The sequence below is a fragment of the Mytilus californianus genome, unplaced genomic scaffold, assembly GCF_021869535.1.
Source record: "Mytilus californianus isolate M0D057914Y unplaced genomic scaffold, xbMytCali1.0.p SCAF_5, whole genome shotgun sequence".
NCBI lineage: Eukaryota > Metazoa > Mollusca > Bivalvia > Mytilida > Mytilidae > Mytilus > Mytilus californianus.
Genome location: NW_026262701.1, coordinates 34570733 through 34596059, shown reverse-complemented (window position 1 = coordinate 34596059; position 25327 = coordinate 34570733). Strand labels below are relative to the sequence as shown.

The 25327-nt window shown below is 30.8% G+C and overlaps 1 long non-coding RNA gene across 5 annotated transcripts; it reads right to left on the bottom strand.

The window, feature by feature from the left end:
* Positions 1 to 1181: 1181 nt before the first annotated feature.
* On the bottom strand, positions 1182 to 20483 carry LOC127701229 (uncharacterized). 5 transcript variants are annotated; one of them, XR_007981893.1, is made up of 6 exons: positions 20260 to 20483; positions 14063 to 14155; positions 11100 to 11245; positions 9213 to 9390; positions 7736 to 7804; positions 1182 to 3128 (listed from the first exon to the last, which is right to left on the bottom strand). It is a non-coding gene; the product is annotated as an uncharacterized LOC127701229 (long non-coding RNA). The 5 variants fall into 5 exon arrangements; XR_007981891.1 differs by having other exon boundaries at positions 9213 to 9386; XR_007981892.1 differs by having other exon boundaries at positions 9213 to 9386; positions 11179 to 11245.
* Between the last annotated feature and the right edge of the window lie 4844 nt (positions 20484 to 25327).

Sequence of the window (25327 nt, the reverse complement as noted above, 5' to 3'; positions counted from 1 at the left end):
CAATGAACCATAAAAATATGGTACAGTTCATGTAGCTGTCAGACTGACTTGTACACCTTACAATCATTCGATACACCAAAATATAGTGTTTCATCACAGGGGAGACAAAATAAAACAAATGCATTCAATCAGAACTATACAAGAGATATCAAATAAATATCTTCAAGCCTGACGAAAAAGTGTGGAAAACTGTTAACTTGATCTGATAGTCCGACAAACGGCGTGCAAACCTATAGTTCCCTTTGACTTCATCAGTAAGGTACTAATAACTTGCATATAATACTGGGTTCAAACTAGTAATATTTTTTGGCACAAACTTTATTTCATACAATGTCATTTCAGTCAACATGAGTCACAAACATTACAATTTATAAATCAACTAGTTAATGTTCTTGTTGCATCTATGCTAATAAGCAATGAAAGTTTGTGAGGGCTTTTCCACTAAAATGTATGTGGGTTTTTGTTAAAACAATATTTTTTGCATAATTTGGCAAAATTTATGACTATTCTAAAAAAATTAACAGATTTGCCACCATAATTTGCTGAAATATTCATATATATATAGTGTTCTTTACTTTTTAACCAGCATGTCAATGGGTGAGGAGTGGAGCCACATATAAAATCTAGAAAAAGATAAAATAAAGGTGCAACATTTATACAAAAATGGACTAAAACAAAATCTGTCCCATGGAATACATAATAGGCCTATATTATTTATCAATTTTTGCTGACGTCCTAATACAAGTTACTAAATTTATCTTAATACATCTATATATAAGTTTTTGTTAAAATGCTGTTATAAGAAGACATTTCTAAAAATTTATGATGCACAACTGTGGATAATAATAATAATAACCAAAATAAAAAATTATGTAGTCTCAGCATAAATTGACCACATATTTATGCTAATTTGCACTCATTACTGTTCATGAATCCACGATATGCTGGACACACTAATATGATGACCTAGCAATATGTTGACCGCATTAAAATAATAAATGCAACAAAGGAGCAGGGGCAATAAGCCCCTTATTTGGCCCAAATATTACTGCAAATTTAAAAGTTATCATACATATCCTTAAATTTGTCCTAACTAGACTAAGGTACAAGGTTTTCAGAAAATAAAAACAAATTTCACATTAAACGAGCTACCATGGCAACAAACCATGACGAAATTTGTATATTTTATAAAATTTCTTGAATTTCCTTGTTTTTCATCAAATTCTAAGTATATTTAAGATTGGCAAAGTATGTGCGCACCCAAGAAACAACTTTATATTTGGTGAGATTATTTCAATAGTTATAATAAAGCTTCTCTTAAATTATTTTGTTGTTTCTTGGCTGCGCACGATGTTTCCGTAATGGAAATAACGATGAAAAATTGCGAAAATTCTGCATTTTTCATCTTTTTCATGAAAACGGTACATATTATGACGTAACTGTGACGTCATCATATAAACAATCTTATGTTTTTCATTTATATTTCTTCACTCAATGCATTTCCAAACATTATGTGCCAATTTGAAAAAGTTGTCAAAAATTTTATTTTCTTGTGCCAAAACTGGGCCTTAATGCCCCTACTCCTTTACCTCAGAATCAATACTAACATTACCTCAATTTGTGATGGAGTATGCACTGTAGAGGCCTTATTTTGAATTTGAAATTTTCATGAAATGTATTTCAGACTATTCAAAATAAATAGATTATCATAAATGGCAAAACATTTTGAATCCCACAGAATAAAAACAATTGATTTATTTTTAAAATTAAAAAATTGGTAAAAAAATCATCTAAATTTAATGTGAATAGATATTTGTAATTAAAGTTTCCTCTAATGAACAAATTTTACCAGGTATATTTGTTTATATGGCAAAGATAACAATGATACCATTAGGCCAACTAAAATTAATAAGAAGATTTTCATCCAGATTTTTGAAAAAAATGGGGCGGGTGGGAGGATTTATTTTTTTAATTTTTATTTCCTCCTTAACCATTTTGAGACGTGTTGTTCATATACACAATGTACAAGGGTAATAATAAGCTTATATCATGTTTATATAAGGAATTCTACATTTTTGTTTTAATTCTTAAATCAATATTTCCGATTGGCAACCATTGTTCTACATGTAATTGCCGCTTTAGAAACCGATTTTTAGTAAATAGCAAAAACGTGGAAAAATGTTCTCTTTTAGACTACATAGATCATTTTTTGCTTTCTAAGTTATGATTTATAGTGCCCATAAAATGAAGCATATGCATTGGTATGCAACACAAATATTATGAGTACAGAGTGAAATGAAAACTCAAACTGTGTTGAAAATACTAGGGTTCATGCTTTTAAGATTCTTATGCAAGGTGCAAATATAATTACAATGTAAAACATGAACTGAACCAAAAAAAAAAAGTTATTTAATAACTCTATTGAAGGGCTGAAATGACAGCTTTGGAGGTAAATCTAAGCCATGGCAGCTATAATACATTTTGTACGTTGGCCGACTCTTTGTACTCAATATACGGTCATAAATCGCACAAGTTTGTGCTTGTGTTAATTTCTTTATTCCAGTCATGATTTTGTATCAATGTGTTCCACGATTTTTGCGCTTTGGATATCATTCACAGTCTAAATTTCCTTACACAATGTCATTGTATAAATAAAATAATCGACGGTTTTATATTCACTGAAATTTGTGACAAACCGTGATTACCGTTCTTGGACAACGCCAATTACTCGTAAGCCGAATAATTTATGTCCTTCTAGTAATCAATCTATATTCTCAAAAGATAATGTTGTCATCATTGAGCAGAAGAATATGTCGACTTATATTACTCGAAGAAATACGAAAACCGAAATTTGAAAAAGGAAGTTTTAATGAATCGAAATTATCGGCGGTTACCGGTAACGTAAATGAACAAAATCCGGAAATCGTATATTTTTAAAAATAAAAAAAATCGCAGCGGGACATTTTCAGAGGGGCGGGCGGGGATGAAAATCTATCAATTAATTTTAATTGGCCTTATTTGACTGCCAAAATTTGGTGATCATATACAAAAGAAATATTAAGTGCATTTCAAATATGAAATTCTTGTATATCTGTATCTTTCCTCTATCAATTTTCTTCCAAAATGACCTGAAAATAAAATCATTGTTTCATGGCTATTATTAATTATAATACTTTTAATAAATGAAATGCAAAACCACCTGTTAGTGCTAAAATTGAATTTTTCAATTTGAATTATCAACCTACTTTAATAAAGATTTTTTTCACATCTCCCCTCTGATTATAGAATCCATCTGCAAGAGATAGTTTAATTTGCAAAAACTAATCTATGAAGAGTATAAAAATAATGTTACTAGCTACAGATAGTAAAATGTATTTTGTTTCGATAATGAAAAATTTGATGTCATATCCAGAATGAGCAGGTAGGCATTTCAATGTGTGGTTTATCATTAACATCTACATCATAAGGTCTCTGGTGGAGAGTTGTCTCATTGGCAAACTTAATACCACATCTGATATCTAGCTGGGTTAGAGTAATATAGATAATTTATCACAGGTTTTTTTGTGTTTATCAACTTGAAATAGATAAAATTTGAAATCTATTTTTTTTATACTAAAACATATAAGGGCTGTTCCAGAAAATACTATGTCCCCCAAAAAACATATAAGGGCTGTTCCAGAAAATATTATGTCCCCCCAGTGAAGGTATTTTTTTAAAAATTTTATGTGGGTGGTTGTATTTGAAATACCAAAATGCAAAGGGAGTGTTGTTCTAATTAATTTTTATTTCTGTGGGTGGTGGTGGTAAAAAAAAATGCTGTCCCTGTTGTAATATGAAAAAATAATTTGTTTTATTTTGTGAAAAAAAATATAGTCTAACGTAAGAAAAAGTTTCTTTTACAAGGGATAACAGATATGATATGCAATGCAACTAAAACACACTAGACTACAAGATATATTTACTTTGTTTGATATTTAAAATTCATGATTTCCCTATACCTTTGAAATCAACAAAGAAACTAATGAAATGCTTCGCTGAGCGCAGCCTGATACGACCGCAGAGGGAGAACCATGAACAGTTGGGGCAAATTTGGACACAATATTCAAGCTTGCTACTGTCTGAATTTGGATTCTGATCAAATTTTTGACATAATATAGGTTTCTGACAAGAAACAAATGTTGTCAAAGATCTTAAAAATCAATTGCGCAATACTGTGCATTTAAAGATTTCTTCTTAAAACTTTACAAAAAATTTGAAATTAAAAAAAGTTTGAACCCCCCCCCCCCCTGGAGCAATTACCCCCAAACTCAAATCCAGCCTTCCCTTTGTAGAATGGAACCATGTAGGCAAATTTTAGAGAGATCCATACACTTAAACACAAATTATTGTCTGGAAACTAGAAAACAAAACTTGTTTTTGGCCCCTTTTTTGCCCCTGAGTCCTGCATGTTTGGGGCAATTAATTACCCCCAAACTCAATCACAGCCTTCCCTTTGTGATATGGAACCTTGTGGTATAATTTCAGAGAGATCCATTGTCCCATGAAATTGTGTCTTCTTGAACTATATTTCACAGTTCATCTGTGAAATTTCGTTCACGGGACAGAATATCAATATTGTAAACTAAAATTTGTAAGGGTTCCGCGGAACCCAGTGTCTCGCCTACTTTTTCTGTTAATCACAGGCTCAACAAAAATGAGGAAGTAAATCAATAAAAATATTCCTCTTGATACTATCTTTTGATTGTAAGAAGCTTCTGTCCAAGTTTGGTAAAAATCCAGGATAGTTTATGAATCTAATAAATGTTTAAAAACTTTAACTGCAGACTGAATGTAATGTTAACTGGAAGAAAACAAAATTTCCTTCTAGATACTAGCATTTGATCATAAACAAGCTTCTGTCCAAGTTTGGTACAAATCCAAAATAGTATAAGAACGTTATAAAAATTTTAAAAACTTAAACCACAGAGTGAATGTTTTGTTTCCTGGCAGAAAATCTAAGTCCATTTAAAATTAAAATACGGAAAAAATGGATTTATTTTTTTATAAAATTTCCTTCTAGATACTAGCTTTTGATCATAAACAAGCTTCTGTCAAAGTTTGGTACAAATCCAAAATAGTATAAGAAAGTTATTAAAATTTTATAAACTTTAACCACAGAGTGAATATGTTGTTTCCTGGCAGAAAATCTAAGTCCATTTAAAAGTAAAATAAGGAAAAAATGGATTAATTTTTTTACAAAATTTACTTCTGGATACTATCTTATGATCATAAACAAGCTCCTGTCCAAGTTTGGTACAAACTCAGGATAGTTTAAGAAAGTTATTAAAATTTTATAAACTTTAACCACAGAGTGAATATGTTGTTTCCTGGCAGAAAATCTAAGTCCATTTAAAAGTAAAATAAGGAAAAAATGGATTAATTTTTTTACAAAATTTACTTCTGGATACTATCTTATGATCATAAACAAGCTTCTGTCCAAGTTTGGTAGAAATCCAGGATAGTTTAAGAAAGTTATTAAAATTTGAAAAACTTTACCACAGAGTGAATATTTGTGGACGCCGCCGACGGAATGTAGGATCGCTATGTCTCGCTTTTTCGACTTAAGTCGAAGGCTCGACAATAAAATAGTGTCTCCCTTAGTGAAAAATTGTCCCTAGTACTTGGACATAATTTCATAGATGTTTTATAAAAATATGTCACATGGGAAACTTTTCATAGTGTAGCTGTTTTTTCTGTCCCTAAAGAAGGGACATAATTTAGCAATCATTGAAATGTTTTAATCAATTAGTCAAATCATAATTGAAATTTAAATCAAGACAACAGATGTGAACAAATATGGAAAGTGGTGAATATAAACAGCTATATGACTTTTTGTTTGATGGTCAATACCCTCCAGAGTTTAATAATAATGAAAGAAGATCATTTAGAAGGAAGGCCAAGCAATTTGAAATTAAAAACAATGAAATGTTTTATATACATGCCTTTTAGACCCAAACGTATGCGCAAGAAGAAGCGACAATCGAGTATTTATGAATATTATTCATGATATTATTGATCTTGTTAAAAATGACAATCCAAAGATGTTAAAACAGTTCATTGATTCCTACTGTATATTTAAAAACAAATGTCGATTTAGTCTTATTATTTATTGTAATTAAATTGTTTGGTATTAGACAAGACTTTTATGCAATTTGGACATGATTTCACTACGAAAAAATATCCATCAAAGGTTAAAATAGAATATCTTTTCAAGGGACACTTTTACACAGAAGTGGACAATATTTTATAATAAAATTCTGTCCTGGACAAAATTTCACAGGTCATATCCGTGAAATTTTGTCCATGGGACATAATTTCATGGGGGACACTATTTAATCCTACACATACACTTACACACAAGTTTATTGTCCAGAAACTATAAAAATACTTGTTTTTGGCCCCTAAATCCTGAACTGTTGGTACCATAACACCAAAAATCAATCCCAACCTTCCTTTTGTGGTATTGAACCTTCTTGTAAAATTTCATGGAGATCAATTCACTTTAACTAAAGTTATTGTCCAGTAACCAAATGTGTCATCAGACAACGACGACAACGACAGCATCATAGCATTATGCAAACCCCAAAATATTTTTGCAGTCATATAAAAAAACATGAGGTTGTCAGGTGTAGGGCCTGTCTTGCATATTTTAGTGATGCACATAAACAAATACTTAATTCTGTCCCAAACAAAAGAGAAACATTTAATACAGTTTCAGGTTTCATAAATTTTGACACCAGAAACTAGACCATTTTTGATATTTAAGTGCTCACAAGTTAAACCAAGTTAAATTATCTCTACATCTATACAATTGTCATATGTGGAGCAGGATCTGCCTACCCTTCCAGATCACCTGAGAACACTCCCAGTTTTTGGTGGGGTCCTTGTTGCTCAGTCTTTACTGTTATATGTTTTGTGCACTATTGGTTGTCTGTTGGTCTTTTGAATGTTCATTTGGTATCGTTCACTTCTCTTCTATTATAGCTTTTGATATATTAAGGAAAAAATGCAATATATAAAGAGAAAAATAAAAATAAATAATTGTGGATTTCTTGAATTAAATAAGTCAGTTTCCTGATAGATGGAAAACTCTATGCAAGAACTCAATAGAAGGTAAGCCAAAGGAGAGATTTTTTGTTACATATTGTTAATATTCCTTGGTTAAGTGCTCACAAGTTAAACCAAATTAAAATCTGTATGTGCTTGTCCAAAATCTGGAACCAGGAGCCTGAAATTCAGTGGTTAGTTTCCATATTAATTGTTTTTCATTTTATTTTGTCATAAATCTGGTCGTTATTCTTTTTAATTTGTCAAGTTCAGATCTTTAATACTCATTGTTGAAGGCATTATTTATTGTCCCTTATATCCACATCATTTGTGGATAGCTGTCATATTGGTAATCATACCACATCTCTATCTTTTTACATTCAACACTCACTTAATTAAGTTAAAACAACATTTGTAACTAAGGAAAGAGAAAATTAAGATATAAATAAACAGAATAAACTTGGGTAATTTACAAATCTATTATTTTCCTTTGTAATACTGTAAAACATCATATATAATATCATCTTATACACCGACATCAACAATGTCAATATGAAGTGGAAATGAAGTATTAATGCTTGACATTTACTGAAGCAATCCTCTTTACCACAGGAATTTTATACAATGCTGGTAATGTAATCATACTGACCATTTGTTTTCAATTTCCAGTATCAGAAGAACTTCCAGTAGGTTTTTCAATGACCCAGCAAGGATTCACCTGAAAGAAGTAGACATTTTTTAATATAATTTTGACAGATTGGGGAAAAAGCATGTTCCACAGTATAACTGTGAATAATGACAATCTATTCCTGGCATATCAATACAAATAATGACCTAGCTTCTACAGTTCACATTTAGAAAAAAAATAACTGGTATGCATAGGACTTTACATTTAAATGAATATTTTTTGTGATGTTTATTTTTTAATTATTGTGAAAATTGTGATAGGTATATATAGGTTGAGCATAAAATATTGACAAGTTATTTTAATCACAGCTTTTTGATATACGGTCTGTCCATCAAGCCATAACATAAAATGGGAAATCATAGTTATATTCTAAAATGAGATGCAGGTCAAAACAAATTGTGTTTCAGAGAGAGGATATATCAAGTTGTCCAGAAAAACAGAAGATAGTTTGATCAAATTATGGCAATTGACATTTGTAGCATATTAGGTTTTGGTCTAGAGAATCACTTAAAAAAGACTTGATATGAGTTGTCAAATACACATCTGTTGCAGCGCCAGATCATTGTAACTATTTAAAATCTTATAACTACTACTAGGTCGATATATCTGTAAGTGAACTGCAAGTCCCAGAGAGTATCACAAGCCAAGTTGCCAGTACTAAGGGCACGCTAAAACGGTTATTGATTGATTGATTTTTTTATCTAATAAAACTTTAAAATCATTTAAATTAATGAATACATGTACATGTTTTACCTCTTTAAGTATACTCAATACCAATCAATATTTACCCTCAATTTAAACTTTTGCGAAACACTATCAAACTTTCAAGCAACATTTAGATATAGTTGCTGTCCCCATCAACAGATCAACATAGCTAGCAGCAGACTAATTCTCGTAAACAACATGTTTACAGAGAAATTAACAGAAATCGATTTTACTTATTTCAGCCATATTGGGATAGTGGTAACTGCAGTTTCTATGATCAGTTTAACACCAGTGATGATTTTCTTTTTTTTAAATCAAAATCAACAGCTATTATCATTGAAATATTCTGCAGTTACAATTAATCTTTCAAGTGATTTGTCCACAAGTTACCATTATCTTTTTATTTAAGTTACGATTATCTTCCTAAAATATTTGATGGATATTATTTCGGTAATGAGGCCATACATGATATTTATAACACACATACACAACAAAACCATACAGATCAACCTGGCGGCTGAGTAGTTCTTGAAAACAACACATTTAAACGGAAAATTAGCAGAAATCGATTTTACTTATTTCTACCTCCGCCATATTGGGATCGTGGTAACTGCAGAAATATAAAGTTCATAATTAGTAAGATGAAATCATCTCTTTAGTCTTAAAAGTTTTGTTCTTTACCGACCCTCATTGTCTATTTCTAGATGTCAGTTAAGATATGAGGCAGATTTACCTGTATCTGTTGAATCCTTTATTTCAAGTTCAATGGGATACATGCGTTCAACAAAGTCAACATTCTTTGAATTATTCAATAAAAGGAAATCATCTTTATAGCAAAATGTGAAGTTAAGGATAATGCAATCTTCTTTTCAATTCCTCCTTAGAAGCTCCTGTACATGTATGAAGTCTGCCTCAAAAGAAAAAAAGAACAAATATGAGTACAAATGTATATGTTGATCATATGTTAAATTGTTTTCCTAGCCCAGAAATTTAGAAACGATCCAGGTAAACTTATAGATCCTTTAAAAAAACTTATTCGAAAAGGTTACCAAAATCAACACTGTAATTAGATCTTTGAATATTGCTTTTATTGGTATTAATATTGATTTGTTATCAGTAAATTAAAATCAAACTAAATATCATATAGTTATATACATATATATGGATGTTGCATGTGTATTAATTGATAATTTAATTAGTCTTAGATGCATGATTTTTTTTATTAGTTGTTATTGGCTTTGAACTACATGAACTAGCTGTCAGTAACTGTGAGTACTCTCAGATCTATACTTTAAGTGTTTGTGCCTGTCCAAGTCAGGACCCTGTTATTCAGTGGTTAATTAATTGCCATTGTTGCTGTGTTACATACAGTGTTCCCCTTTTTTCACTAAGGTAAGGTGGGTGTTTTGAAAAAAACACTTGCAACGGGGTGTTGTTTTTTTTAAAACATTTCCAACCTGGTTTTTTTTTTACTGTGGGTAGGGGTCACAAAAAGAAGGATTAGTATTGTATTCACATTTAATGGAATTGAACAAAAATAAATAGATGTAGTCACATAAACTGTCAAATATTCTTCTTTGATTTGATTTGACAAATTAGTTTTGTGCATCTCGGATAGCAGCTAGCTAGATGGCTTTTGCAGGACTCCCTTCTCCTGCGAATGCATGGCCTATTGATCCAAGTTTCTGTCCTGTTCCTCGCTTTAGTGCTGTATTTTTGGCACACAGAACAGTAATAATCTTCCTCTGTGACGATTAGCCATTTAAAGTCCTGTTCATATTTATCTTCGCTTGCGTGCCTTTTCCGTTGTTTTGATGCTTTTTTTCAATTTCAACAATTTCAATACAAATATCCATTTTAGTTGACTTATTTGGCCTAGAATTTTCCTTATCACCATCGTCATCTGCCTTTCTCTTCCCCCGATTAATAAAAGAAAACATTGAAATTTGACGATCTGCCATTTTTGTCTATGAAAACAAATCAGCGAGGCGCAATTAGTATTTAAATTTTTACGGTGTGGAACCGAAAAAAAAAAAACGGAATTTGAAAAAAAAGCTGACCACCTGATGGAAAGGTGGTCGGCACAAAACTCTTGACATATTTGTTTTTCGTTCATTTTTTTGTTCATTAATTACTTTAGGCCATTAGTTTTCTAGTTTTTGTTGTTGGGATGTACAAGTACTCATCCATGTCCAATTTGTGTTTTTGTTACATGTAATTCTATTCGTATCCATGAGATGAGTTAGAAGCCTTTTTCAACTGATTTAAAGTTTATAGTTTGTTGTTATGATGTACTGTTACACCACTGTTCCTGGTTAGGGGAAGGGTTGGCGTCTTCAAACTAGTTTAATCCTGCACATTTGTATGTGCCTGTCCCATGTCAGGAACATATGTTACGAATTCAGTAGTTGTTATTTGTTGCTGAGTAATACATATTATTTTTTACATAAATTAGGCCATTAGTTTTCTCGTTAGAATTGTTTTACTTTTTTTTATTTTGGGGCTTTTTATAGGTGACTATGTCATGTATGTGGTGTTGGTTTTGCTCTTTGTTGAAGGGGTACGGTGACCTTATAGTTGTTAATTTCTGTGTCATTTGAAGACCGGCAATGTGGTTTACCCTAAAAACATCTTCTCATATGTGAACTGTTGGTGTCCAATTGTTATTCTTTGTCATATTGTCTGGGAATTGGTCATACCGTATCACTGCTGGATGGGATAGTATCTTGCTCTTAACTTCATCAAAAACTTTAAGGGCATCTGTACCTGAAAATAAGGATTTATTCATGTATGTGAATAATTAGCTAACTAATAGAATAGTTTAGAGGGATTTTTTCCCCACAAAATGACATCATAATACAATATTATCTTTGAAAAAAGCAATACTACTGGAATTTATTCAAGAACTAATTATAAGAAACATTTATTGACATTCAATTCTCTCCATCTTATGGAGTAACGTTTATACATATCTGAACTTGTTCGATTCGCTCGTGTATGTAACAACATATTTGATTTTAATGGAAGAAATTTCTGTATTACTGAAAATTATTACATCAAAGTTTTTGATATCACAAACTAGTCAAAACATTTACGAAATATTATAATCGGTACAAGGACATCATTCATAAATAAAGATCAACATGTAGACATCTTATACGTTCAGGTATTTCACTTTGGATGTGCAATTAAATTTCACATCAAATATTTTATGGTAATATTCTATACAAAGCACAAAAATGTTGTCAGTCACCCCAGTAAACCTCAGTTTATAAAAGTTTAATCTGACTTATTTAGAAGGGATATATAGTAACGATACTGTTTTGGGGTAATTAAAGATGGCATATTTTGGAATTAATATTGATTCATTCATAGGGTCGTTAAATCAGATGTAAACACATTTATTCTAAAACCAGGTACCGGTATTGGCAAGATACAGGATTTTCTCTCTGCATTGAAGACCCATTGGTGGCCTTCGGCTGTTGTCTGCTCTTTGGTCGGGTTGTTGTCTCTTTGACATATTCCCCATTTCCATTCTCAATTTTATGTTCTTCTCATATTTTTAACCATGGTATGATACTACACCCTAAACAGGAGGGATTATGCTTGATTTTCATATGATGAAGACATAATCTGTCAATCAGTTTAGTTCAAATCTGGAACTGGCATGTCAGTAACTGATAGTAGCAGGGATGGGGTAATCGTTATCTGTAATCGTAATTTAATCGATTACAGCAAAAATCATAATGTAATCATCGATTACTTTCGATTACATTTCGATTACTTTAGTAAAATAGTTTGATGAAATATAACCTATTTTAAATGAAAACATTTATGTATTCATCACTTTGAAGTACTGATATGACTTAAGAGTTTATCAACTGCCTTTATATTTCTATCTATTGTCTCAAGCTGCATTATGATCAACCAGATCCCCTACCATAATTTACTTTATATCTAGCTTTTGAAACAAATGGATTTATGTGCTTGTCAATAAGTCAACACCTTTTATATTAAAATAAGAAAATAGATTTGAAATAAGAAAATAGATTTGAAATAAGAAAATAGATTTGAAATAAGAAATGACTGTCTTAAGTTAAGTTCTGTACTTCCTTAAAGTAGTAAGCTTATTTGTATTAAATTTCCTAAAAGCATACTTTTCAATAAGATTTAAGCTTAGAATAGATAAACAGTTGATTTCTTATAATGTTATGATATACATGTATATAGAAAATAAGTACACACAATCCTTTTAACAGTGAACCAATGCCTATGCATTGAAATTCTTTTCAGAAAAAAGATACATGTATCCCTCGTTGACACTATAAATATATACTGTTTATAATTTTATTATAGAATAAAAAAATCTTAAACTTCTTGTCTTTACTAATCAGATGATCAAAGTCTTCTAATCACTATATAAGACACATACTTTGTTTTTATTTCAATTACTGTTTGTCTAATTAAGATGGAGATTTACAATGTTTTGCCCCAGGTTATAAATTGTACTCCATTGGCAGTTTTATAACCTATAATTAAGGTGGTTTTCCAACAAAAGGATTAAATCATGTTTGTCATTATAATTATAAATTTTGATCCTTAAAATTAGCTGAACTAATTAATAATTCTACTTTTTTATACTTTCTTCAGAGAAAACTTCCAACATTGTAAATAATTATGCTAAAATATACCTGCTTTTAATGAATAAAAAAAAAAAGCTACCTTAAGTCAGTACGAAAGCAAAATCATTGAAAAAAACCTTAAACATATATATAAGTGATTGATGGAATGCAATGTCATCTCTAATTCATGTTGAAAGTCAAATTTCAAGATTTTTTTAAATAATTCTGATCCTCAGTAAGATTGATAACAACTGTCAACTTATAATTTGGAAACAATGATTTAAATGCTGTTTTTTGGTAAAGTTCTAAATATCTACTATACAAACGTTGATCAACATAATAGTTTTTAACTTACTTTTTTTTTGTTTTAAATTTTGAAGCATGTAATTGACAGTAATCGAAAAGTAATGTAATTACTTTTGATAAAGTAATCGATTGCAACCGATTACATACAAAAATCTGGGTAATCGATTATTAATCGATTGCACAAAATACCTTCATGTAATCGATTATTAATCGATTACATTTGTCAGTAACCGTGCCCATCCCTGGATAGTAGAACTTTGTAAATTTATGTATCATGGTCATTTTGCTTAGTTTCTTCATTTACAATGTACCTATTCTGACATGTGACTAGGACTTGTGCATAGTGCTGTTTGTTTATTCTACATTGGCTAGAGATGAAGACCTATTTGTAGCCTTTGGATTATTTCTGCTCTTTGGTGGGGTTGTTTTCTCTTAGACACATTCCCCATTTCAGTTCTCAAATGATTCTCAATTTTAGAATGTGTGTTCTTTTGAATTTAAATTTAATGTAATTTGCTGCAACTGAGTCTCCAATAAGAGTAGTATAAATTTTCAATGTTCATTAGAAAGCCAGAAAACGTTAATTCAAGTACAAAATCAGGTGATGTTGAGTACGCTAAAATAAAAGTTTTACATATTCAATAACTGTTCATACATGTATCTGTATCTTGGTTGCTGTTTCAAGTTTTCTTTCAAGTTTTCTTTCCTAATGTTGAGAATTGCCAAAAACTGCAGTCTAGGCACGGAGCTTCAACAAAGAAAATATAAACAAACCATTAGCATAATCAATCTTTTCACACAATATGTAATTATTATATTACCTATACTATTATTATTATATGGCAATTATAACTATTTGAATTTTTTTTCCATATTTTCAGTGTATTTATAACCACACACAAAACACTTAAGCAACACACAAAAAAACCAAGGGACTGGTTAAAAGTAAAACCTACATGCAGTTGTAACAGTGGTTTGATTCCGCCAGTGGAGGATGAAAATCCCAAGTGTTTATAATCCACCAACAAAAATTCACTAGGGTTTTTAATCCAGGTCCAGAGTAAAATATTCACCACTCTTGATAAAATTTTATAGAGAGTTTTTTGAAGGGGAAATGTATAAAAAATGGGGCTTGGTATTTTTGGGGGATATTTGAATTAACTATTTAACTTGCATAGCTGATTTATGTAAAAAATGGACAAAGTAAACTTAGTGTTTTTCATCCATGGAATGTTCACATAAATGTTTTGAACCAGGATTCTGATAATGTAGGATTTATTAATGTCCCCATGAAATAATGTCCACCGGACATTATTTCATAGTAAATACTGTCCATGGACAATATTTACTTATTTAAATGTGTCCCGGACACAATTTCCTATGAAATTATGTCCTCAGGTATGAAAAAGTGTCCATGAACATGGACATTATTTAATACTATAATTCTGTAATTGCTAACTTTAAATACATTGTTACTTTGACAGAGAGTTGTCTCATTGGCACTCATACCATCCTTATCTTCTTATTTTTTAATATATATATATATATATGCACACGTATAAAAATTGCGGTTTTTATCCAACGCAATCATACCAGGTATAAGGTTTGAACGTCGTTTTCAATTTAGACTTGTATATGTTTTCAACATATATATATATATATATATATACATGTATAATGATTTAAATTCAAACAAGTAACAGATGCTGTTCAATATTATTTTCCTTGGAGGACACAATTTGATAACAATTACTACGAAAACTAGTCCTGTAGGTGGACCATATTTCATAACTTTTGCTGTAAAATTCTGTCCACTTAGGGGACAATATTGCATGGCAATGGACATTATTATTTAATACCAAAATTCAATATTTTCTTTTGCCTTCTTCTCATGATAAATATAGTTAAGTTCTTCACATTTGATTTTATACTTTACACACTCCCTTCTTATTGTTCTTCTTTCATTGTTATTAGCATTAGCTGGGTATTTCTTAGAACTTAAATGTATCTATATTCACTTCCATCCATTATTTGTTTGTTTATATAAATCAATTTCTACTCAATCCTTCTGATTTTATTAAAATTTCAAGTACAATAAAACTTTTTAATGACCTTTGTATTACTTCCCTTGGAGGACACAATTTAATAGCAACTAGTATGAAAACTTGTCCTGTGGGTGGACACTATTTCATAACTTTTGCAGTAAAAATCTGTCTACTTGAGGGACAATATATCATGGCAATGGACATTATTAAATACCAAAATTCTATGAAAAACTGTCCAACTGGACACTTAATTTTTCACAGGACACTATTATGGCTTACAATAACACTAGTGATTTTGAACCAGGAATTATTACACTACTGACTAGTGATTTTGTACCTGGAATGATTGCACTAGTTACTTTGAACTGGGATTTATCACACTTAAGTATTTAAGATTCATATACAGTGATGTCTTCTGATGAACTATTTTAGTACTCACTTTGAACACTACATGATAACACAATATAATGATTTATTTACAAATTAAATTTTGATAATTTTTCTAATGAAAACCATCAATTAAATCATATAATATATGCTTTTAAATTGTCACTAAATTGTAATATTCATATATACTGGATTGCCAAAGTTTTTCTGTGCATTTGCGTTTTGGTAGACTTCGATATAAAATCATATCTTCAATGTCAATATCTATTTATAATGAAACTGGTTCCTTGAAAACTATTCTAATTTTAACCTATTAATTTATGTATTAAACAATAAACTGGTCTAATATAAACACAAGAGTGCACATCCTGAAATGTCTCGCCTTCTTAAATACTAATCATTGATATTATGTTGATAGTCCTAAATATAAAGCTTTACTACAACTATCACATAAACTTAACATGATCCAAGAAAATGAGGTCACTGTCATATAAACCAAACAAGAAATACATGTACATCTTACAATTATTCAATACACAAAATATAGCTGACCTATTGCTTATAGTTTCTAAATTAAGAAACAGACTTAACCAAGAAAACTAAACATTGACCAATGAACCATGAAAATGAGGTCAAGGTCAGATGAACCATGTCAGACAGAGATGTACAGCTTACAATTCTTCAATACAACAAATATAGTTGACCTATTGCTTATGGTTTAAGAAAAACAGACCAAAACACAAAAACTTAACACTGAGCAATGAACCGTGAAAATGAGGTCAAGGTCAAATAAAACCTACAAGACTGACATGTACATCATAAAATAATTCCATACACCAAATATAGTAGACCTATTGCATACAGTATAAGAGAAATAGACCAAAACACAAAATCTTAACTATAACCACTGAACTATGAAAATGAGATCATGGTCAGATGACACCTGCCAGTTGGACATGTACACCTTACAGTCCTTCCATACACCGAATATATAAGACCGATTGCTAATAGTATCTGAGATATGGACTTGATCACCAAAACTTAACCTTGTTCACTGATCCATGAAATGAGGTAGAGGTCAAGTGAAAACTGTCTGACGGGCATAAGGACCTTGCAAGCTACGCACATACCTTACCATATATAGTTATACTATTACTCATAATGAGAGAGAAATTAACATTACAAAAAATCTTAACTTTTTTTTCAAGTAGTCACTGAACAATGAAAATGAGGTCAAGGACAATGGACATGTGACAGACGGAAACTTCGTAACATGAGGCATCTTTATACAAAGTATGAAGCATCCAGGTCTTCTACCTGCTAAAATATAAAGCTTTTAAGAAGTTAGCTAACGCTGCCGCCGGATCACTATCCCTATGTCGAGCTTTCTGCGACAATAGTCACAGGCTGGACAAAAACAATGATCAAGATCGACGCTTTCACACTATTTACATCCAATATTCTCTAGTGAAAAACAGTCACCTGGAATAAAAACAGGGTGGAATGAAATTACACTTACACAGCCAGGGTAAGTGATGTTGACATTGCCGGTATGTCATTAGGTCTTACCTTGTTGATACTTAAACATGTGCTTGTGGATTACTCATTTAGCTGAGTTGGTAGAGCAGAGACTTTCTGTGCAAAGGGTCACAGGTTAAAATTCCGATTGGTACAGTAATTTATTTTGGAAAGCAAATAATGATCTCTGGGTTATGTGTAATTGTATTTGCAATTTTGGTATTTAGCTGAATTTTGTCTCCTTGTACAAATGTAACCTGAGATCAAATCTGCACTTGGTCAAATTGGTACCTTGTTAAATCGGCACCCGATGTAGTCATTTCGCCACCCATGTTAAATATTTTCAGTATTTGAAGCAAATAGATTAAAATAAACAAGGCGTTGTCTAGAAATATTGACTTATTTTCATTTTTGGGTGGTTTCTGTGCATGTATTTTTTCCATTCAACTTGATGTGTATTCGCGGTATTTATAGATATTTTTATGCATGTTTTAACCAGAGACATATATATGTCTCTGTTTTAACCAACATGACTAAAGGAGAATTTTCCATTATTGTTGGTTTAATGCTGTTTAAACTTTCCTGAAAAAAACCCACCTTAATTGACATTCAAGGTTGATTAGTGATAGTAATGAAAGGGACTCATAATTTCCCCTTTTCCTACTTCTAATTTTCTCATGATCAAACAACAACAGCTTGTGTAATGGCTTCATGTATTTTACTAAGTTTTTAAAGTAAAAAAACATCAATAACAACCTGTTTAGATTTAAAACAAACAAACATGTTAATAAATTATGTAATAATAACTGTAATTGATAAAAGTTATTAATATCAATTGAAAAGATAACTATTCAAAACGTCAGTCATAGATTGTTGAGAAAACTTATAATATGTATTCTAACTGCTTGGTGATTTTTAACTATACATGCTATATGTAGATGTAATGAGTAATATAAATTAAAAAGATAAAGCCAAACCCCAACAATAATTTAAAGATAGAAAGATCATTTATACATTTTTACTGAGATTTTTTGAATTATTTATCTGTTTATATTGTATCAAATAATGAAATATTATTGGATTTGACTAGATGCCGATTTAAGGTAGCACTACAGTCTAACAATGATTTTTTGAAGATATTTTTTTTATCACATAATTTTGAAGTAAGTATTATTCTGCACAGTTTGTAAAAATCCCAAAGTCATTATCATATCACAACAGGGAGTAAATCGATAATGAACTTATGTAAATAAAAGCACATGGTAATTTGGGAGGGGCTAATATGTCAATCATCTGTTGATACCAGTGTCCAGCTGTTAATCCCTGACCACAAGATAAATATCTCATTGCATTGCAACAAAACTAATTTATAAAACATGGAAGTTTAGAACAGAGAAAAAGAAAAAGATATGAATAGGAAAAAATCTACCAAAATGAAAAAAAAACTACGGAAAAGAGTGTGAAAGTATCTTTGAAAGCCTCTGACTGCCTGTATAAATTTCTCGTCTTTGGTCTTCTACATTTAAAAATAATATTAGGCATTTTAACTAATTTTAAGTTTATGTGAAATTTTTTAATTCCATGAAACTCATAAATCATGTTGGACAGTCTATTTTCAAGAAGGGGATGGTCTTGATCTTTTTATGGACATGTATTTTAATTTTAATATTTTAACTAATTTCAGTCATCATGGTCATATTATATTTCTTTTTAAAATTCAAATGAAAATTATTCTTTATAGTGAGAATAATGATATGTTAAATATTAATTATGATGCAGCTGGCCAATCCTGTTATTCTCTTATCTTAGACTGTCTGGACAGAGGCGGAGCTTTGTCTTTATTTAATTACTACATCACAGATGTTGGTCAAATCTGTGACGTCAAACTCCCGCCAAATGCAAAGTTATTGTTATACAGTGCACACAAAATGCAAATTTTACAGCATTAGAGCATCAAAGACACAATGTGTGTGGTTCTATTGATAAAGTAATGGTGTCAGAACACTCCTGGGGTGTTCCCAGTGGAATTTTTGTATTTATGTGGCATTTATAGGGGTTCTTAAGAGGAAATTCAGTTTTAAGGTCATTTCTCAGAACAATTTTTCATGAGAATTGTAAGGAAAAAATGAAAATAGAAACTTTATGGGTACCCCCTTTGGCTTGACTTTGATATATGTGATTGAAGGGAGTATTTTCTACAATACCGTGTCCCAGTTTTTGGATAATTTGTTTCTAAATGAATTTATTGGTCTCCAAAGATGAAAGGTGAAATGAGGTTTGACATCCAGCAGTAAAAATAATATATCTTATTACTGGAGGCATATATCAAAAATCTGAGACACGGTTTTGTAGATTGTGAATGATTGATTAAAGGGATGAAAACAAATTTTTACTACCATTTGACCTGAATGTGCCATTTTCATCCAAGTTGGAAGACCACTTTTTTGGCAATTAATGAGCTATATTTTGAGATTAATCATACCAAAAATAAATTTATCTATAGATTAAGAAAGAGTTATATTTCAGCTTTAAAATGAGTTAAAGATTTTTAAAATCCATTGAGTAGTTTTGGAGAAATTAATCTTTAAAGACTGTTGGTTGGAGTCAGAAAATTCTGACTGTAGTGCTACCTTAACCAGGTGCCGATTTGACTTGTACCCCCACCCCCCTCGGATATTTATCATTCTGTTACGAGGGAAAAGATAGTACTTTCACAAACGTCAATGTTGACATTGTACAGATGCAGGATCCGCTCACGGTTTTTGAGAGTGTTTGAAATGTTAGGTCGTGTTAACATGAAACAGTAATGCTAAACCATGTCAGTATCGACCCCTGTTATGCGCTTGTCTATATATTTTTACCGATACATGCTTTCATGGCAAATAAATCATAGAATACTTACCTTTGATCGCTTCAAAATTCCAAAAATGGCGGCTGGAAACTTACAAATAACACGTGACTCGTGACGTACGTTGTAGATCTGGGTGCATACCTAAAAGTAGCACCGAGGTTTAGCCTAGATTCCAATAAAAATAATTTAGAACATTAAAAAATAAATCGAGTGATAAACGGGGCGATAAATAGGTTAAAACATTTATAAATCCTGGTTTATATTTGATATATATTTGTAACTGCTTTTCCAAAAAATGCGTCTTAATTCATGTAAACGAAAAAATATATCTTAAAAAATATTACACTGCGAAATTGTCTTATAACATATTCTTTATTCAAGAGCGCTCAAAATAGTAAACAATACCATGGCACATGAACATATTCTCAAAAATTATATATACAGATTATGCACATGCAATGTACAGATTATTCTCAATAATTGTTATGAAAAGTATGCTTCGCATTATGTCGATTTATGTCATATAATGCTTATTTAATAAATTTCGTATCCAATCCATCATGCAGGTATGGATAATCCAACTGTTATGTTTAAGGATGTTTGCTACTCTGTTTCAAAATAACAAGACTGTTATGAATTTATAGAATATCATAACGGAACTTAAAAAGAAGAAAAAAATGATAGGTCCGTGTGCTTGTTTTTGAGATATAAGCCATTGAAAATTTGGCGGGAAATGATTCTCTCTAGATTTTTCATAAAATTAACATTGGCAGCATTTTCTTTCAAAAACTATGAAAAAATAACAAGGTTTTATAAGATTTTCAAATATGACTTTTTAATCTATATGTAATAAAATTATGAAAAGAAAAGTAGGGCTTAATGGGCAAATTTTTTAATGGGTACTAAATGGATAAAACCAGAGGATTCCGAATATCTGACAAAAATGAGCGAACATCCTTAAGTCATATATGCTTATTTTGATACATTTTGCATCATGCTGGAGTGAGAACTGAGGTATCATCTAACTGATCCGTCATAGCAACTATTTTCCAATAAAACCTAAAAAGATGAAGAAAAAAATGAATATAGTTTCATTTTTCAGTCTGATGTTTATTGGCCAAAGAGCTATTGCCTAGCTTCAGGTGGAGGTATATATCTAAAGCCAACAAATAAAAAGCCGTTTTTACAAAATAAATAAACTTTTTATGATTCCGAGTAAGCAAAATCAGTCTTTTTAGAATAGCAAGCATTCGTTAAAAAAAAGAAAAGAAAAGGACTATTTAGAGTATTGTTTTAACTATAAAAGCTGTCGCTTAATTATAACGACTAATATCGTAATACTCCATAATTACAATTTGTGTTGTTTCAAAAACTGACATAAGCAGTCGCTTACCGCAGAAGTTGTTCCCGGCGTTGATCCGGGTAATATAACAAGTACGTTGTTAACCTTATTAGTGGTAACACTGAAACTGTAATACTACGCCATAATATCCCGGACTTGAAAGATCCGTGTTTGTACTAAGTAATATGTATATATTGTACGTTGTTAGTTCTACAACTTCTAACATTTGTACTGTGCAGTATAAAAGTATACTGTTATTAGTACTACTAGCGGACTAATTTTACTAATAGATTTCCACTATTACTGGCTAACATTGCAGGATCGGGTGCCGAGGCAGCTCATTTTGTATGGTTATGCTTTTATATATTTAAGTATTTGTGTGGGGGAATAGTTGTTTTCTCATAGACACAGCTCCCTTTTTATACTACAAAATTTGTTGATGTTTGTTTCTGCACTTAATTTTACAATTTTCTCATCTGCCTATTTTTGATGTTTTTCTAGAAAAAAAATGAAGATACAAATGTTAGGGGGTTAATACCAATGAGACGACAACTCAACAACATATGTAAACCAACAATTCAGGTCTTCCCGCAAACACCTTGTTGATAGCTGTTTGTAGTTTCTTTGAATTTAAGGCACACAATGGAAATATTTGATGGAGATTGCACCAGATTAATAAAAAAAAATGCAGATGATTCCATATCGTTAAAACTCCCGTCTCTAAATAAAGAAGTAATCAAAAACATATTCAAATACTCGATTAAAGTTACACACCATTAACGTATATAATTTCAATAATTGATGTATTGATATAAAGCAAATCACTGAAAGAGTTACTGTAAATTCAGAAATTATTGCGAGGTTTTTATTAATGCGAATAACACGACTACTTGAGTATCACAGTAATAATAACTCGCATTCTGATATCAAATACATATATCTGTATGTAGCTTTTCCTAAATTCACAATAGTTAAACTCGCATTTTAATTTTTCAAAAATCGCAATATTAATGCACGCAATAATTTCTGAACTTACAATTCTTTATAATTTATGCATATATTAAAGGCAAAGTTTGTTTAATACATGTTTTACTAATAACGTTTCTATGTTATTACTGTTATGTTTATTGCGTCATTGTAAATTAAACGATTTTTCTACAGCCGCTAACATTTTCTACATAGTTCCACACATCGTCGCAGTCAGAAAATTTCTATCCTTTAAGCTTTATTCGTCAATGATAATCAAATAATTCGTTACTGTTGCATGGCAGTCCTGTGCTCAGAACATGTTTATTTAATGCTACCCTTTAAAGCTGAATTGCTGTCTTATTGACTTTTCCTTGCACTATCTTTTATTAATCGCTACCATTTACATATACAAGTTGGTGAACCGAAGTTCATGATTAAATTTCTTCCTGATTGAACATGTAATGTTGATTTAAATGTTCTACGTTGTTTCTTCAATTTTAAACAAATTGTTTTGAGCAGCCAGTCATTCAGGAAGTTAATGAAACTACAGCTACACCTACTAATATTAGCTTCTTTTTAACTGTAAAGAAATTTGACTGCAAATCTGCGTTTTCAAATTTTCCTTTTAATGGAATCTGTTGCGTTGTACATGTATTTGGTCTTATACACGTATGATAACCATTTCTTCTTAAAACTTTGCAATATTAAAGTGGTTATAAACATTTAGTACAAATTGAAATATTGCTGACCTTCAAGTATCTGAGCTTCAGACACTAAAAATAACACTAGTGGCAATAATTATCACGAATTTAATCGGCCAGTGATCTCACATCTATCTTACATTTTTTAATACTTTGACCTTGAACTTGGTGAAGAGCTACGTGAAGCTTTAAGATTTGTGCATTATATACTTAACAACACAAATAACGCACATCATCTTATCATATATAGTAGTTTTTCAGCCTCTTCGCTTTGCTAGAAATTTTAAGAAATCCATTGTATTTTAAGCATATTAACCTTGAAATGAATGCAGAGTTTACAGCAATAAAAACGCTGTTCCTTTGTTTTTGCTGTGCATGTACTGATTGTGTGTCATGGATGGATAACCAATATCCTTTGATTTGTTTCTTTAACAAAAAAAACTTTCATTTTAGTAGCGACAATGGAGATTCAAAAGTAAAAAATCAAAAGTCTTATAGATAAGTTAGCTTCAAATTGATCATTTTTGTTGTTTTCAGGTGGAAAGTTACACATTACTTAAGTTTTCACAAATTTGGCAATATTTTTTGTTGTTGGTAAAACATGCATTTTTTTGAGATCTCAAAAATTGAAATTAAGACAATTCTCATTTTTCACAGAATTTGGTTTTTATGACTTCAAGAACATTGTTTTAAAATTTTGACTCATTTCAATATTTTTTAAACGTTATATGCAATAGACATTTTTACTCCAAAGAAAGAAATGGAGATGGTGCGTTTCTTTTGTTGTTGAGTATATATTATTGTTGGGGAGTTGTTTGGTTCACGTTAAATAGTTAAGTTGATGTACTGCATTAAAGAAGCAAAACGTAAATCCGAACGGATTAGATTTAAGTTCATTTAAGCTGGAACACCTAGAGTATCGTGAACGTAGAATTAAAACAATGTAAAAAAACAATGTAAAGTACTTCTGCATACAATAAATCTTCATTTTGGATTAATACAAGTTTTAAATAATCGTCTGATCTTTTTTAACTGCAAGTTGTATATATTACATATAATTGCTATTATCACATGTGAAAAATTAAAGGATTATAAGACATAGACAATACAAAAAAAATTCGACACCATTCTTCTAGGTATTTCAAAGAATTTTATAACACAATCAGAGCAAGTCGGAATGCCTAAATATATTTGCCTCTTTTTTTAAATGAAAGGTGTACTAAAATTATTACATTATATTCGTAATGATGTGAAATGTTTCCCTAACAAAACAACGAAGCAACCATTATCAAGGTTTGCTGTTACTTGCCCTTAAAAAGAAAATTTTTCAATGAGAAGGTAACAAAAAAAAACATGTTCGCCTAACATCGGGAGTACAATGACCGATAATTGATTTAAAATCAAAATTTAAAAAAGAACATACTATTTTAGACTTAGATACATGATTTTATAAGTTATTATTGGCTTTGAACTAGCTTTAAATACTGCGAGAACTCTCAAATCTGATCTTCTGTCTTTTGTGTTTTTGTTAGTTGTTTCGTGCTTTGTATCGATCTGATGAGTTCAGCCCTTTCAAATGATTTTATAAGTCTGTGAAACTAATGTTACAGGCTAGGAAGGTTTAGGGCGTTTGCAAACATGTTAAACACTTCACATTCTGTGTGTGCCTGTCCCAAGTCAGGAACCTGTAATTCAGTGGTTGACGTTTGTTGCTGTATATCATATTTGTTTTTAGTTTATTGTTTTGTGTATTAATCAGACCGTTAGTTTTCTCGTTTGAATTGATTTCCATTTGTTATTTCGGGGCCTCTTGTAGCTTGCCATACGGTATGGGTTTTCTGTTCATCGTTGAAGGCCGTACGGTGACCTATAATTGCTAAATTGTAACTTCTTTCTATAATGTTGCTAATTTTTAAGTGATTTGGTAACTGGTGGAGAGTTGTCTCATTTGCAGTCATACCACATTGACATATTTTGATATAAGACATTGTCATTCAAGAGTACACATTGTTAGAATTATGGAAGTCCTGCTAGGACAAAAGTGATAATCAACTAATTCACTATTGTTGCATGGTAGTCTTGTTTGGATGGATAGTTTTCTCATTGG